Raw genomic sequence first — 17,754 nt, forward strand, 5'->3', positions numbered from 1 at the left:
AAAAAACAAACACAAATAATGAACAGATTGGAAGGATGGATGGAGCAACTCGCCAGGTGCATCACTGAGCACCAGCCCTTATGGCAAAGGACGGGAGCCACTGGGTCACTCAAGCACTACGTTTCCCATAGGTGTTAGCTACTTCTTCCCTGCTATCCTCTCCAGGAATGCCAATCCCTGAGAGTGAGTGTAAGTTTGTCCAGTAGAACAAAACCCCCCACTCCTCAGAGATCGTTTCCAGTAGGGCCAACCCGTAAGAAGGATGCTTTAAGAGGAGATATTTCTGTTAAGAAATATATGCTGACGAGGGGCTGGGATGTAGCTCAGTGGCAAAGCGCTTGCCTAGCAAGTGCAACGTCCTGGGTTCGATTCCCCAGTACCAAAAAAAAAGAAAGAAAAGACAAAAAAAAAAAAAGAAATATATGCTGACGAGAGGGAAGGTGGATCAGACAAACACACTTACGATGACCAGGTGAAGTATTTGCAGGTGAGGCCTTTGAGAAGTAATTAGGTTAGTTCAGTTTATGTAGAATGGGCTCCTCGAGATGGGGTTTTGAGGAAGAAGACAGTCATCCTCAAACCAGGTGCCAAATCACCTAGAAGTTGTATCTGTCTTCCTAGATTCAAGAAACTTCAGTTGTGTAAGTCACTATCTATATTTTGCTATAGTACCCCAAGCTGAGATACTTACAATATGGATTAAATTTATTTTAATTTTTTTATTTGGTGGATCCTGGAGCTTGTACTCCCAGCATTGCACAAGCTAGGCAAGTTCTCTACACTTGAGACATCATGCACCCAGCCCTTTTTTAGTTTTTCAGTTAAGAGTCAGTCTTTGTCAAGGCTAGCCTGTTCTCCCCTCTTTGCTTCCTGAATAGCTGGATTACAAGCATGTACATATCACTCTCAGCTCTCTTTTTAAGTTCTTATGTGAGTGTGAAGGCTTTTGTTTCTTCAGTCCATTAATGAAGACAGTTTACATATCTGAACAGAGTGGAGATTGTTAGCTGTCTAATGCAATGTCTTTTCTCCCTGTTTGTTTTTTTAATTAGGAAAACCTGATTTTTAGCTTGCCACCCTTAAATGTTTGTCAGAACTCTTAGTTGTAGCCAGAGACAAAGTTGGTGCTAATGTGTGGCCCAGGTAGAATTGGTAGTTGGAAGATGCTATAATGGAAGCTAGCTGAGACACTGTCAATTCAAATTCATAAACTGTAAAAATAAAAGAACTATCTGGAACTTTAGAATTGTAATTCAGAAGATACAGGTTCAGGCAGCTTAGAATCAGTATTCCCAGGCAATCAGAAAAGTAGGAAGTGATATGGAAAATTGAACTTTAAGATGGAACAGAAGCAAATGATAGAAGAGTATATAAACAGAATACAAATATCCATCAAACAAGAGAGCTTTATCTCCTTTTTTGACTGCCAAAAATAAAAGTTTATGTAACAAATAAACATCTTTACTTTTGCATGTAAAATACATGTTTGGGGGGGGGGCTGAGATGTAGTTCAGTGGTAAAGCACTTGCTACTCTTTGATCCTCAGCACCAGACAGAAATAAACACCTGCATATACAATATTGGGACAATAAATGCTATTGAATAAGAATTAGATATTATAACAGGATTTGTGCACATATTAATTTATTCTCTACGCTTTCACTGAAAATTTAGCTACTAGGAAAAAAAGAAAAATAATCAAAATTTGAGTTATCTTGGATTCTTCTTCTCTATTTTCAAAGTATTCATCCAATATCTACTCATAAGCTTAAAGTTAACCAGTATAGGCCCAAGAATAAGATTTTTTATGCTGTTGCTATTGTGTTGCATATCATGTCTCAGAAATTCAATTATCTACAGTAAGACTTTTAAAAAATCTAAAAAAATTTCATTTTTTATGGCTCAGTATGTATATCTATGGACATGTCACAGTGAAGCCTCCCCCATACAACTAATACTAAAAAAAAAACTTTTAAAAACTGTAAGCAGCTAGGTGCTGGTGGCTCACAACTGTAATCCTAGCTATGCAGGAGCCTGAGATCTGAAGATCATGCTTTGAAGCCAGCCCAGGCAGGAAAGCCCATCAGACTCTTATCTCCAATGAACTACTACCAAAAAAAAAGCTGCAAGTGGCTCAAGTGGTAGAGCATTTTGCTTTGAGCAGAAAAGCTCAGGGACATTACCCAGGCCCTGAGTTCAAACCCCAGGATTGCTATACACACACACATACACACACACACACACACACACACACACACACACACACACACACACATACACACGAGGTATAAACTCCTGATATACACCTTAAGACTTTAGAATCAATATATTGTTCCATTGTTAGTGACTTTAGGGGTTTTTCCATGTATGTCTGTGTACTAGTACTGGAGTTTGGACTCAGGGCCTCAAGGCTTGACCCCTTAAGCCACATCTGTACTTCCAGAATTTTGCTAATTGGAGATATTTCTTGGCTTTGTCCAGCTGGAACCAGCATCCTAGATACCAACGTCCTGAGTAATTAGGATTACAGGTCCATGCCTGTAATCTTATACTCAAAAGGTAATCCTCATTCTATACAAGCACCTATTCCCCAAGCAGGTCTGAAATCTGGATTTTTATTTGGTATAGGATATGAAGACATAAGTTATGTATGCTGTCATCAAACCTGTTAATTGCAAAGGAAGATTTTCAGGAATCAGAATGCCAACTCTTTTGGTCCTGAATAGTTATAATTATTTTTCATGGTGCCTTCGGGTAATAACTCAAGGTCATCTCAAGTGTCAGTGTGACATCAGAGCAGATGGAGCTCTCCAGAGCCATCCATAGGCAGTAGTTGGGAATATATGTGATTTGATGGTTGGCAGCTAGAAGTGTGTGCTTGTCAGTATTCAGCCTTTGGCTTTTCAAGCAAGCTATATTTCAGGACAGGAAACAACAAGCTATCACAATTTGGAAACTCAATCTGGTGACACCATTGTTCCAGCTAACTAGAGGTAAAAGATGGATGCACCACTATCAGGGAATAGCTAGTACCTGTATAAACCCTGTGTCCTAAAAAGCTTTCTCAATGTTGCTTTCACCATATTTTTCCTTTCATTTTTTCCAGAACAAGAAACAGTGAAGAACTTAGGACTTAATTGACTCAGTATATGTGGTTGGAAGACTCACTACTGTTTTGACTTTCCTGCTCTTTTGTTCAACTGAAAGAGGATTGCTTTCTTTCATCTCCTACACAGGAGTTCAAATGGAATCAAACAAAGTGAGAGGATCCAGATAATCTAGCTATTGGCATTACCCTACTCAACATCCAACCACTATTGAAAACCTAAGTGCCAAATCCTCTAAAGAAACATACAGAGGACAATGCTTTCCCCTCATTGAGGATGACCATCACTGAGACAGCCTTTCACTCTTCATATTTATTAGTTCAATATACATTTATGAAATAAATATTTAAAATCTTAAAATAGCAGCCACTAATCTAGGTACTAGAAGAATAAAAGTGAAGAAAATGGACCCAATACCTGCCTTGATGGGATTTACACATTTTTCCTGTTGGTTGAACAAAGAAAAAGACTTAGTTCCTTTCCTTATTAATCAGGAGGAGGCAGGAACAAATGGTAATTTTGATAAAGCTGGAAAAATGACAGGAGAATATCAGAGAAAGAAGCCTTTGGGAAGGTAAAGATAGGGGAACCAGTAGTCATGCTATAAAAACATACAACTCCTACCTCATAGTCTAGAAAAACTTACCACTAGGAGCTGCTCATTCAGATAAAGAGAAGTTGCTGTAGAGTAAGTACCACATAGCTATTCTCCTTGTGCAGCCTGATCATCCAGAATCCAAATTGAGGGTTAAGATTCATGTTAATGCCCCTCTGTACATTTTTTTTTCCAAAGAAACTCCTAAATCCCAACCAGTTCCTTCTCCAACATCCACTTCAAAGTAGTGTCTTCCTGCCAGGTGCTGGTGCCTCACACCTGTAATCCTAGCTACTCAGAAGGCTGAGATTTGAGGATTGTGGTTCAAAGCTAGCCCAGGCAGGAAAGTCCTTGAGAAAGTCCTTATCTCCAATTAACCACCAGAAAACTGGAAGTGGTGCTGTGGCTCAAGTGGTAGAGCTAGCCTTGAGCTGAAGAGCTGAGGGACAGCGAGCGCCCAGGCCCAGAGTTCAGGCCCCACGACCCGACCCCCCACCCCCAAAAAAAAGAAATCTGAGTGCATGGGTCAAGGGGAAAACAGGGGCTGGAGTTAGCCCAGGGTTCCATCTGGCTACTGTACATCTGCATAATGAACAGAAATTATTGTATAGTCTAGTGGAGGCTATCTTGGTGAAACTAATGTAGCATCCAAAAGAACATTACCTTACTTCCCCAGTCTAATGTGCCATTTGGGTGGAGGCTTGCCTTCACAATCCTCCCATGCTTCCTTACCATTCTCTCACCAGGCCAGTGACACATACCTTCTTTGTCTGCTTTAAGGCCACAGCCTCACCTGAAGCATATTCTGGACTGAGCCTTGACATTTTGCCTCCAGCTCTAGGATATGGCTCTGGAGTTCACTGCTCTTCTGCTCCAGACTGGCCTTGCTGTCCCTCATTCTCTTCAACATCTGCTCTTCTTCTTTCTCCAGCTTCCAGATGTAAGATTTTTCTTCCTCATGCAGAAAGCTCCGGAGATTCTTGAAGTCAGACTTGATTTTTTTGTCTCTTTATGTTTCTTTGTCTCTAGAGTCAAAACTGCAGATGAAAGTACAGGAACAAACCAAATATCCATGTTTATATGCATGGAAAAACAAAATATGGTATAGAGAATGAAACATTTCTCTGCCTTAAAGAATGAAAGTCTGACTCAGGCTACAACAAGGATGAACTTTAATAACAATCTGCTAATAAAATGATAGAAAATAGGGAATAAATACTGTAGGTACTAGCAGTAGTTAAATTCATAATTACAGAAGGCAGTTACAGGGATTTCAGGTACTGGGAGAAAAGGATATTGTTTAATGGGGACAGTGTCATTTTAGAAGCTAATGCAATGGAAGATACCTATAGTGATGCTGAATGTGAACATCTCAATGCCTCTGACCTCTATATTTATAGTCGATAAAAAGCATATCTTGTGTTATATATATTTTAGCTCACACAAAGACAATATGCCTGATCAGCCACTGTGACACAATTTTCTTGTAAGTTACTTCAGCTGAAAGAATCTCCCAAGTGCCAGTTTCCTGCTGGCATTTATATGTGAGGAAGATTGCCTCTCATTTTCTGTAGTTGATAGATTTTCTTCTTTTTCAGCCAAGATCTGGGAAGGAGTTGGGCCTGGAATAATAGGTGATTTAATCACCAAACTAAGGGTAGGTTTGAATATGTTATCCATTATCATGATCAAAGCTAGTTTTCATACTGTCATAATACCATATACCTATAATCCAAGCACTGGAAAACCTGAGATAGGAGGATTGAGAGTTTGAGGGCAGGCTAGACTACTAGGAATACAAAGTCTCACACTCATACTAATAGAATTTCTATTTGAGATGTGAGAAGGTATTTCTGAGTCTGAGGGGATTTCTTAAAGTAATAGATAAAGAACATTGTTAATAGGTAACAATAGGTAATAGGTAATAGGAGAACCATAATGATAAAAGAATTCTTGATTCTTGGTAAAGGAGAGTCCTCTCAATCTTCTTTATGTATAAGATAACCAAAAATGAAGTATCTTATTGGACTGAGAGTTCACTTGGGAAGATATAGAACTGTAATTTCCATGAGTAAATTTTTTTATAGGAGACAAGTGCAGTTTTAAGCCCTTGAGTTGATGGGTCTTCACATAATGTTTGTTTTTTGTTTTTTGTTGGTCATGGGGCCTGAACTCTGGGCCTGGATGCTGTCCCTCAGCAATTCAGCTCAAGGCTAGTGTTCTACTACTTGAGCCACAGCACCATTTCCAGCTTTTTCTGTTTATGTGGTGCTGAGGAATCGAACCCAGGGCCTCATGCATGCAAGGCAAGCACTCTAGCACTGAGCCACCTTCTCAGTCCTTCACATAAGTTTTAATCAAGGCCTTCTACCCAATATCTCAGAAAGAAGGAGAGAAAAGTAAAAGTATCCTCTAGAAGCTTGAGTTCAACATCCACTATAAAAGAAAGGGTCTCTGTCAGAGGCAGAACAGCTCACTGACCCACGGATTTTGAGTATAAGCTAATGGCTTACATATGTGTTTGCACAGAGGAATAACAATCTGGAGGCTGATTGAAAATTTGCAGTTACAAGTGAATAGGTCTACATTGAGGTTCTATGTAAATCACTTAGGTTTCTTTTTCTGGCCTCATCAACCTGAACCTGTTCATGCTTTCTGAATGCTCTCTAAGGTTAGTTTCGGATCCCAAAAGGCTGAGAGTTAGATGCTGCACTATGGTGTATATATATATATATATGTATATATATAAGCAGGTAAGAAAGCTGATGCCTACATACTAGGTTGATGCATTTAAAATGTGAAGATCAGTAAGTCTAGTTCTAAGGGATTGGACATAACAGTTCTGCTTTTCCAAAATGAGTTATGAAGAACCCCAGCCATTACTATTGGGAAGATTGAAGGGTTTGGTGAAGAAATCTCACAGACATGAACCATCGTAGAAGATCAATGGTCCCCCAACCCCATTCCACCTTGGGTTTCATCTATCTGGTGTGGCATTTTGACAAACAGCCATCCATGTACTTTGTTCCAATCATTCTCTGTGCCTAAACTTCAGAATGGAAAATATCTTGAGATCTGTGAGTTCAGATTCTTACCCTCCAGTCAGTTATTTGCATTGTCATGAATATCTTTTGATTCCTACATTCCTCTTGGAGTTGACTCAAGTTAGCCATTGCTTTCTTTAGTTTTTCCTGAATGAAAAATTGGATAAGTTCAAGCAATTAAGTTTTTTGTTACCTCATAGCAATCCCTGAACTTCAAGTTATATTAAATTTGCAATAAACACTTATCGAGTTCTTAAAAAAATTTCCCAAGGAGCATGCTAAGAGGCAGAGTGTTGTGTGTTTAATAACATATTGATGATCTCTGCAACTCTGAACAAGTGATGCTTTATCACTTAACATCATCTGTACTGTAGAAAATGAGGCCTAGTAGGGAGTGGAAATGGTTTTCTAGTCTTCACCAACCCAGTGTCTGAGCCATATAATTGATGAAAGCTATGCCAAGGTAAAGTTGCAATACAATATGATAATCATCTAAAAGAAGATCTTACAAAATTGGTTAAGTGGTTAACCTAACATAATAATAAATCAACGGTTAATCAATCACACATCAACTACTATAGGTCTTCTGGGTAAATCAGAAAGGAAAGACTAGAATGACAGCTGAAATTATTAGACAGAGTTCATTAAGAAAGGTAGTCCTGAAACATTTTGAAAAATAGCATCAACAAACAAATTACAAAGAACCAGTGTCCTAGTCAAGCTGTCATTTATTTCCCAAAATCATTTCTCTTTTTTTTCGCTTGGTGCCAGTACTAGTGCTTGAACTCAAGGCCTATCTCTTAGCTTTTTTGCTCAAGCCTGGTGCTCTACTACTTGAGGCCACTGCTTCACCTCTGGCTTTTTGTTGGTTAATTGGAGATAAGACTTATATGGACTTTCCTGCCCTGGCCAGCTTTGAACCATGATCCTCAGATCCCAGTCTCCTGAGTTGCTAGGATTACAGGTATGAGTCTCCAGCATTTGGGAATTCAAATGTTTGGTTTGGGGACAACATATAATAAAGCAAAGAGAAATTACTCATGACATGCAAAGAAGGGAAAAATGTCTGACTACCTGTCAAGATGAACGCTATGGTCTTGAGTCAGCAAAAACACATCAAAACCTAATTTTTACTACCAGCCATTACTTATGATGAAAGTTGTATTTCACGTTCATAACCTTAGGCTTCAGGCTAGGCATCACGCTCTCTTGCAAGAATCATGAAAGCAGGTATTTGCCAAGACCCTGGACATGCCAACTCACCTTGTATCCTTGGTATATGCCCCCTACAAGCACATTGGCATGCCCTTGGTGATTGCTCTGACTGTTCACAGCACCAACAGATAAGCTGACCTTCATCCTCACAGAATAGGTGGGGCGTCTCTCCATGTTCCTCACACAGCATCTTCTCATCCATTTTGATGACTTCAATTACATTTGTCAGCTCTCTGTTGTTCTGAAGAATCTGCATATTAAATGAGGCACAACACAGGGGATAGTTGAACATCTGAAACCCTGATTGCTTTTGCCTTAGTTCCTTGGAGAAGGCCATCATACATGATTGGCAGAAACTGCGTCCACATTTGATGCTCATTGGGTGAATCATCAGATTCATGCAAATGGGTCAGGTAACTATCTCTTTCACGTTCTTGATACTAGAAGCTGAGGCCATGGGTATTCTTGAGATGTTTCAGTATTGGATTAGTGGTAGATATGAAGCAGGTAGGAAGTTCCACGGTGATGGAACTACACCTCACTTGAGCTGGTAGCAACTGGCCTCCACAGGTCCTGAGGCTCTCCCCCTCCCCTAGAATGAAGAAATAAATTAGTATTTAGAAAATAAATATTTGTCAAATATGGTGGCTGATGCCAGGTGGAGACGTTTCTCTTAATGAAAACTTGATCAAATTTAAAAATCCAGTTTGCTATTCTTGATTTCATTTGCCTAAATGCCACTTGTGCCTGGGGGTTACCTGAGAGCCCAAAGAAGTAGTTACTGTTGTAAAATGTTTCTTGAGCCAAGTGTGGAGAGAAACAAAGCAGAATTTCTTATAGAACCTGATGAGTCAGAACTGAATGAGAAAGTGTGAAACTCATTCCTATTCTGATAAGTTCAACAATAACTAGTACCAATACTATAGTACTATAGCTTTATCAAGTAATTTAGTGGCCTATGGAGGATTCCAGGGACACTACCAAAGTTGATTCCAACTTGACCATGACCCCCCAACCTATATAAATTATGAAGCACCAGGTTAATAAAGTCTCAGTGGTGACCCAACCAGGAAGATAGCAAATATAAACAAGACAACCTGAAGAATTGGTTTCGTCTTCTTGTGTCCTAACCTCAAAATGAGGAGAAGAGACTGGGAAAGAGGACCAAGGAGAGAGAGACTCTTCCTGGTGAACAGTTATTCTGAGAGGCAGAGCTCCTTCAGAACCAAGCACTTTTAGGTATCTTCTGAGGACCAGGACTATCTCCCAGGAGAAGTGTGGGTAGCTGGCACACGGTGACTCTGCAGAGCCAAGTATGTAGAGGGTGGAGAGGAGATAGGAGAGGCTAGGTACAGGTGCTTCTGGGATTCTGGATCCTCTCATGTTCTACCACTAGACACTGGACAACCACAGGCAGTAAAGTGACCAAAACTTGTGTCCCCTTGCCATGGGTGGTAGCTACTTCTGAAAACCATCCAGTTTCTTCTGGCTTCCCCTAACCTGGGGGATGTTTGTCTAAGAGCAGAGAGGAATTGGACAGGTGTTTGATTTGTCCATTTTCTTTGAAATGGAAATCTCTAGAACTGAAAACTGAAAAAAGGAATTTAAGGAACTTTACCAATTAGGCTGTTTTCTTTCAAATTAAGACCAAGCTTCTGGAGAAAACCACCAAGGATTTGTTATAAAAAACTTTCACTCCCTGGCAAATTATTTTCCCCACAAGGATTCACAAGGAGCCTCACACATTTTTATAGTCTAGATTTTCTGAGTTTTGTGTAAGCACTGGTATAAGCAAAGGCAGACAAAATGTGAGTGGTATAAGGCAAAACCCTGAGTACTTTCACATTAGGCAGTGGGGCTCTGTTACCAGGAAATACATGCCCTATCCTTCCCTTAGCTCCCCGCCCCCCACATTGGCACCTTGTGGACCTTCCACCCAGAGGACTCAGGTCCAAAGCTGAATATTTCCTTCAGAGTGAAGGATTTGCAGCTAGTCTTCCTGAAATCTTGAAGCTAAATAAGGCGTCAGTTCAGAAGTGAAAACTGATGTGGGAGGCAGAGTCCGGGGATATAAGATTAATGGAGTTGCTCATTTCTTTTTGTCCCGAAACAGGGAGGAAAGCATAGGAAAAACTGCCTTCTTTTAAAGCAGTAAATACAAAGGTCCAATTAGTAATGCATGAAATCCCTTGTGACTCTACAATGGAGTATATGTACTCCTTCAGAGGCCTAGTTCATACACTGATGTGTGATCTTTCTATTTTGCTTTACGCCTCACCTTAGAAATTCAGTACACAAGCTTTCTTGGTTGAGCTTTTAAAAAATTCTTCCTAGGTTGCTTCTTGTTCCGTAATTGCTTGGCAGGGGAGGGGTGATGTTGCAGGATGGTAGAAAAGGGGGCACAACAGCAGTGGGCTCATTAAAATCACAAAACTCTCCCAGCCAGCTCCCAGGTGTGGGTTTGAAATATCCCAGCTTCCTGGAGCCGGTGGGACTCGAACCCATGATCAGCAAAAGGAGTGACCAGCCCTGTCAAACTGGCTGGGAGCCTTTTATTAAGCCATGTGGTAGCTGGAGAACAGCCCCCATTTGCTTTTCATGGGGGATTTTTATAGGAAGGAGTTTCATGTAGGTGATGTTTACCAAAGCAAGCAAGCAAGGTTACAGAAGCAAAACAGCCTTGAGTCACAAGAGCATAGGCAAAACATAATCTTGACTTGGTCAACATGACCAATACTATCGATGCTATTGGCACTATTGATACTTGATTACAAAAAGTCAAAACATATCCTTGGATTACAAGGAAGTCAAAATACAACCTCAAGTGAGGGCAGTCTATTTTACAGAAATGATTTTTATTATAAGCTGCTGATTAATACAGCCACTCAGCATAGCTGCTGATAAGCCTCAAGGTCATCAGTGGCTTCAGCAAAGTTTGTGGTAAACTGCCAGATTAGTAAACTTGAGTGAGGGAGAGATGGTCTTTTGCTTTCTAGCAAGGATGGAAAAGGTTTAGGCTGACTATTGGCCATTTGACCTAGAGTTTCTCTCTACAGAGGCGTTCTGCCTTTAATATTTGGCCCCATTTTTAATAATGATTTTGTTCTGTTTCTGATTTCACATGTTACAGGTTGTTGGGTCTCTGCCCTCATGGCTTCTCTGCCCAAGTTCAGTACTTCTTATCACCTGGAGTCAGGACCCCAGGACAAGAAGCAAGAGCCCAGAAGTAAGGGCCCTTATCCTAGGTTCCTATGAGTTTTAGAGCTCTGTGCAGAACAGGCTGTGTGTGGGGTTAGAGGTCAGGTTCTGAGTGTTTAGCCTTTACTTCTCCACTTCAAAAATCAGAGCAAAGTTCAGTCACCAACCAAGATAGAATTTATTTTTGAATGGGAAACTACACTGAAATATGACCTTTTTAGCAAACATACAGCTTCAAGCATAACAAGCATTATATGATAAGTGAAAAGTACACAATAAATGCTTGCTTAAGAAACAAATGCAGGGTCTGGGAAGGTGGCTTAGTGGTAGAGTGCTTGCCTTGTATGCATGAAGCTCTGGGTTTGATTCCTCAGCCCCACATAAGCAGAAAAAGCCAAAAGTGGCACTGTGGCTCAAGTGGTAGAGCACTAGCCTTGAGCTGAAGAGCTGAGGGACAGCACCCAGGCCCAGAGTTCAGGCCCATGACTGGAAAAAACAAACAAATAAATAAATAAATAAATGGGGGGGGGGGGGTAGGAGAGGAGGCTAGTGGCTCATGCCTGTATATCCTAGCTAGCTCAGGAGGCTGAGATCTGATTTGAGGATCGTGATTGGAAACCAGCCCTGGCAAAAAATAAATAAATAAATAAAAATAAAATAAAAGCTTGTGTCACGCATATCTTCAATTAACCAAAAAGGTGGGAATGAGATGTGGCTAAATGGTACAGTTCTAGCCTTGAGCAGTAAAATCCAAGGCTTTTCAGACCCTGAATTCAAGCCTTGTACTGGCACCAAAGAGGGGAGGGGAAGAGGGAAGGGAAGGGAAGGGAAGGGTGAGGAGGAGGGGAGAGGAAGTGGGAAAGGAAAGGGCCTAGGACACAGGAAGTAATAGGAACATCATCTTTTGTTTTTCTTCCCATAATGTACTGGTTATCATCTTTTATATAATACTGAACATAAAATGTGATATTTGGAAGTGGCACTGTGGCTCAAGAGGTAGAACACTTGTCTTGAACTGAAGAACTCAGGGACAGCACCCAGGCCCAGAGTTCAAGCCCCACAACCGACCAAAAAAGTGATATTTGATATCCCATGTTTCATTTCTTCCTCATTTAAAAATATTATTACACTGTATGTACTTTATTAGGAGAGCATAACTTCTATTAATCCTAGAAAATTTCAAAACTGCATTTCTCAATTTTGTTTCTGTCTTTCTTTCGTATTTTACACAATCAACATAAGGGGCCCATTACTGAAAGTTTGTTTTGCAAGGCTTAGTGTCTTCTAGAGTTAGTTAATATCTTCACCAATAGATGGCACTCTTACACTTTGGTGGTTATACGTATGTACAGCTTTGCCTTTAAGAAATCATTTTTGGATTAATATTCAAGTAAATTTAATTTTGTCCTTATGGATGATATTAACTGATTAAAGCTTACACATTAAATTTTATAGAAATCAATAAATTTAATTTTATTTTTAAGCATGTTTACTTACTCAAACAGTGACCATTTCTCTAACGTCTGCTCCATGGCAATCACAACTAGACTTCAGGGTTAAAACAATTAAGAAAAAAATTACTCTCTCTAAACGTTTTTCAGAAATCAAAGTTTAAAACAAAACAGAAACACTCCACTTTAAATGGCGTAAAATGGCAAGAAAAAGAGTTCAGGCTAACAAATCAGGATGCAATTCCTACTTGATCTGGATACTTCTTCAGAAATGATGACCAATAAGCCACACGTGTTCTGAAACAGAAGTAAAAGGCCACCAGGAGAAGAATGTAGTCCAGGAATTCCATAAAGATTGTATGTGGACATATCAAAAAAAATAATCTGGTGAAGTTCCAGGACCATGAACATGGAGTCAAGGAATCTAGAAGCAAGATTGGGTTCCAACAAATCTGGGAATGATCCATTGAAGTACCTAGCAGAGCTTATATGTCCTTCCTCCTCTCTTCCTTGTGCATTTGCTTATGGAGTAATTATGTGGATATGGAAAGTTCCAAATCACCACTGAGGCTGAGTACACGGATAAGGTGGAGAATGAGCCAACCTGGCTTGCTCTAAGAGCTTCTTCCTAGAACACACTTCCCTACTAAATCCCCCTCCCCTTGAAGTGATTCAGACAGCCCAAGCCCAGCTCTCAAAGGGCCTTACTTATAGGTGGAATTCGATCCCTCTCAAAACAGCCTAAAATTCAATTTCAGCCAGAACTTTTCCTCTGAAGAATATTTAAACAGCCTCCTGGATTAGAGCCACTAGCTCTGGAATGTGTCCGTCACCAATTTCCCACATTAGTTTCAGGAGGTTGTGTACTTATCAACCAAGATACTGGGCTTGAGAACCTGATAAATATTTATGTTTTGTAAATACAAAAAACATTGATTTGTGTAGCAAATTAAGTACATTTTAGAAGCCGAGTCCTTTTGGACCTTTGATATTAGTTTAGGATCCTTTTTCAATGGATCCTGTAAATACAGGAACGGATCCTATAAGTTAAAAACTGTAGCCAGAGTTGAAGTATGAGAGGTATATGAACTTAGTTGAATGTGGTCTAAGTTTTCAGTTAGGAATTCAGACACATTTAGTACCAAACTTCAGGAATAACTGCATATCCTGGGACCTAAGTTATTATACAAAATTTAGGTAGAAATATGATATTAGGTGAACTTGAGGTTATGATGGATGGAAGCTTTCTAAGAGAAATTTCTGGCTCTGTTTTCTAGAAGAAATAAATTGAGACTTCCAATAGCAGCATCACAGCAACACATGGATGGGGATGTGGCATAAATTTGATAACTAATGAGATTTACTACAGATTAGGATTGCATAAGACAAGGTTATGGACTTGGTTGAAAAGGTATCTGTTAGAAAATTCTTTATTATAATAATATGATTATCATAGAAAAATACTGGAAACAAGTTGGATATTTAAAAAATAGTCATGGGCCAAGTGTTGATGGCTTACACCTCTAATCCTAGCTACTCAGGAGGCTGAACTCTGAGGACTGCAGTTCAAAGCCAGCCCAGGCAGAAAAGTGCATGAGACTCTTATCTCCAATAAACCACCAGAGAACTGGAAGTGATGCTGTGGCTCAAAGTGTTAGAGTGCTAGCCTTGAGCAAAAGGGCTCAGGGACAGCACCCAGGCCCTGAGTTCAAGCCCCATGACAGAAAAAAAGTAATGGTTTGCTAGATGTGGTAGAATACACCCATAATCCCAGTGCTTGGGAATCTGAGGCAGAAGGATTGTGAGTTGGAAGCCAGGCCAGTTATACAGTGAGACTGTCAAAAAGGAAAGGAAGGAAGAAATGGAATAGGAGGCAGGGAAGGAAAGAAAGGAAAGGAAGAGGGAGAGGGAGAGAAGAAGGAAAGAATAAAGAAAGAAATAAGGAAAAAGGAAGGAAAGAGAAAGAAAGAAGAAAAGAAAGAAAGGAAAGAAGGAAGAAAGGAAGGAAGAGAGGGAGAAAAGAAGGAAGGAGGGAAAAGAGAAAGAAAAAAAGAAAGGAGAAATAGTAACTAAATGATAATTCAACTGTATAATATATTTGCAGTCACTGAAACAGAAAATAGCCGGGTGCCAGTGCCCTACACCTATAATCCTAGTTACTTAGGAGGCTGAGATCTGAGGATCACAGTATAAAGCCAGCCAGGGCAGGAAAAGTCCATGAGACTTATCTCCAATTAACAACCAGAAAACTGAAGGTGGCGCTGTGGCTTAAGTGGTAAAGTGCTAGCCTTGAGCGGAAGAGCTCAGGGACAGTGCCCAGGCCCAGATTTCAAGCACCACAACTGACCAAAACAAACAAACAAACAAACAAAAAACCCACAAAAAAACAAAAAGAAAGAAACAAAAACCCCCAAACCCAGAAACAGAAAACATTCATATATTCATAGATTTAAATCCTGTTATTCTATCCTTACATCTTCAATACTATTTATACTTCTGAGTTCTCAATTGTTTCTTTATGCATCATTTCCTGGAATTATAAATGAAGTCGATGGGGACATGAAGTATGCTTATTCATCTTACCCAGAACTAGAACATTTAGGATAATTTTAAATAGCAGTTAATAAGTAAGGTATCTTATATAAAAAATTGAAAAGAAAATAAAACCTATTTTGTGGGTTTTTTGTTTTGTTTTGTACTACAGGGGGCTGAACCTAGGGTCTTCTATTTGTTAGATAGGTATTCTACCACTTAAACCATATTCCCGTCCTTTTTGGGGCTTTAGTTATTTTTTGAATGGTGTTTTACTGCTCATTTGGCTAAGCTGGACTCAAACCATGATCCTCGCACCTATGGCTTCTGCTTAGACAGGCCTGTGTCCACAAGTCTGGAACTCATTTTGTCTTTTATAAAGAATTTTGGCCAAGATAAATATAAAATCAATATTCTTATGTTCCAAATATAAAACAATGATAGTTAAAATAAAAATTAAGAAGAGAAATAGGCTTGCAAAATTTTAAAACAATGTAAAGGAGGAGGAACCCATTGCTTTACACAAGGGTGGGGGTCACAGAACTACCTCAGAATCAGGAGCAGTAGTAGTGTCTGGGAATTAGACCACTACAGGTTAAAAAGACAGAGATGAGTACTCTCTCTAAAGACATGGGACCAGACAAAGACTCACTAGTTGAAATTCATGACTGATAGGTAGATTTTTACTGGTAGGTCTGTTAGAATCTATCACTGAAAAAAAAAAACAAATGACCACAACAGTGTAAAGCAGCAGACAATCAGAAAACAATACACAGTCATTATTACACTGAGTCTGCTGGTCAGAAGCTCTGTCATGGCTTAACTGGGCTCTTGCATCTGGGTCTCACTAGACTGCAATCCAGGTATTGATTGTCTCTTCCATTTTTTCCTTATTTCAATTCAATATCCACGGAATGTTATTAACTGAGGAAAGATTAATAGTTTTATGGTATTTAGATTTCCCATTCAAGAATACACCATTTTGTTTTATTGAGCAGTATCTTTCTTTGCGTCTTTTAATTTTAAAAAGTTCTTTTTTTAAAATCACAATTCTTCAAATTACACTTTTTTTTGTAGGGAACATTAAAACACATTTCTAGAGGTTACTTCTGCTATTGGGAAAAGCAATTGATCTCTTTAAACATTTATTGTGTTTCCTGTGTTTATTACCAGTCATGCTAGTGAACTCCCTTTATGCCTCTGAACTTAAATTGCCAATCATTTGGCACATTCAAATTTCCCACAAGTAGACTCTATGGCTTTGCTCTTTCTGGAAGGTCTTTCCCCCTAGATTGCTGACAAATTTATTCTTCCCATGAGAACTGATCACAACCCCACTCCCTCTGAGAGGTCTTCGTATGACAAAATAGAAAGGTTGACCAGGTCTTGGTTCTTTCCTAGTACCTTATGCAAGCTTATATTGCTCATGTTTGTTACCCTCCATCCTAGTTATCTGATCTTGTGTATAGTCTCAGTCAGTGGACTTTGTTTAATATCTGGTCCATGATCCCATGGGCCAGATATTAAACAACTTGATATTCCCTGAAGTTAAGGAACAAGCCTAGAATGCAGAATGTTTCTTTAAAGAAAGCATGGAATGAAACTATTCTGTTGAGGGAATAACTGATAAATAGTATTAAGCCAGAGAGATCTAAATATTTAAGAATTTCAAAACTTTTCTACTTCATTACTCTTGGTTATACGTGTACTTATGTTTTTTTTTTCTTTTTTGGAGACAAAGTCTCCCTATGTACTGGCCTTTAATTTATTATCACCTTGGATCAGCTTTCCTATTTAAATTCTATAAATTTAAATAGCTCACTGAGTTGATTTACCAATACTGTGTTATATGAAAATAGTAATGGTTGGGCAGGAGTTTGGATCAGCTACAGAAATATTGACCATGGATGGTGAATGTTACTCGAGAATTCATTTAGTAAACTACTCTGAATTGAATACATACCATCTTAGTCTGTTCAGACTTGTCAAACAAACTACCACAATATGCCTCAGGAGATAGCACAGCCCCCTCAATGCTTTGACTTTGGCCCAATGAAGCCCATTTTGGATCTCTGACTGCTAGGACTGTAAGAATTAATATGTGTTGCCTTAGGCCATCAATTTTGTAGCAATTTATTACAGTGCCAACAGAAAATTAATACAGAGAGCAAAAAGCCTGGCTAAGGTGCTGATTTTTAGTAGGTCGTTTTGAGTGGTAAAATAGGACAGACTGTCAGGGGAATTCAACTAAATAATTTAAAGATTATACAGCCAAAGAGGATAGTTTTCCCCCTTGTTTCATGAAGGTCAAGAGTCAAGGTGGGAAGACCCAATAACAACCACACTCCTAATATTAAGAATCATACATATAACACAAACCCATTCCAGTCACCAAGTAGACAGGCATTAGGAAGGACACAGAAAAGAAACAAGAAGGGAGGGCACAGGGTAGCTCTGTGGGAAGTGATCAGTGATCAGAATTCACATCTATTGAGCTGTGAGCACCAAATATTTGCTTCAGGATAGTGTAGCTCACCTGATCAAACTGCTCAATAGGACCATTTCACTTAGTAAGGATCCTCTACTATCTAGCAAATGTATCTTATTTCAAT

This window comes from Dipodomys spectabilis, unplaced genomic scaffold (genome assembly GCF_019054845.1).
Source record: "Dipodomys spectabilis isolate Male_0828 unplaced genomic scaffold, ASM1905484v1 ptg000085l, whole genome shotgun sequence".
In the NCBI taxonomy this organism is placed as follows: Eukaryota; Metazoa; Chordata; class Mammalia; order Rodentia; family Heteromyidae; genus Dipodomys; species Dipodomys spectabilis.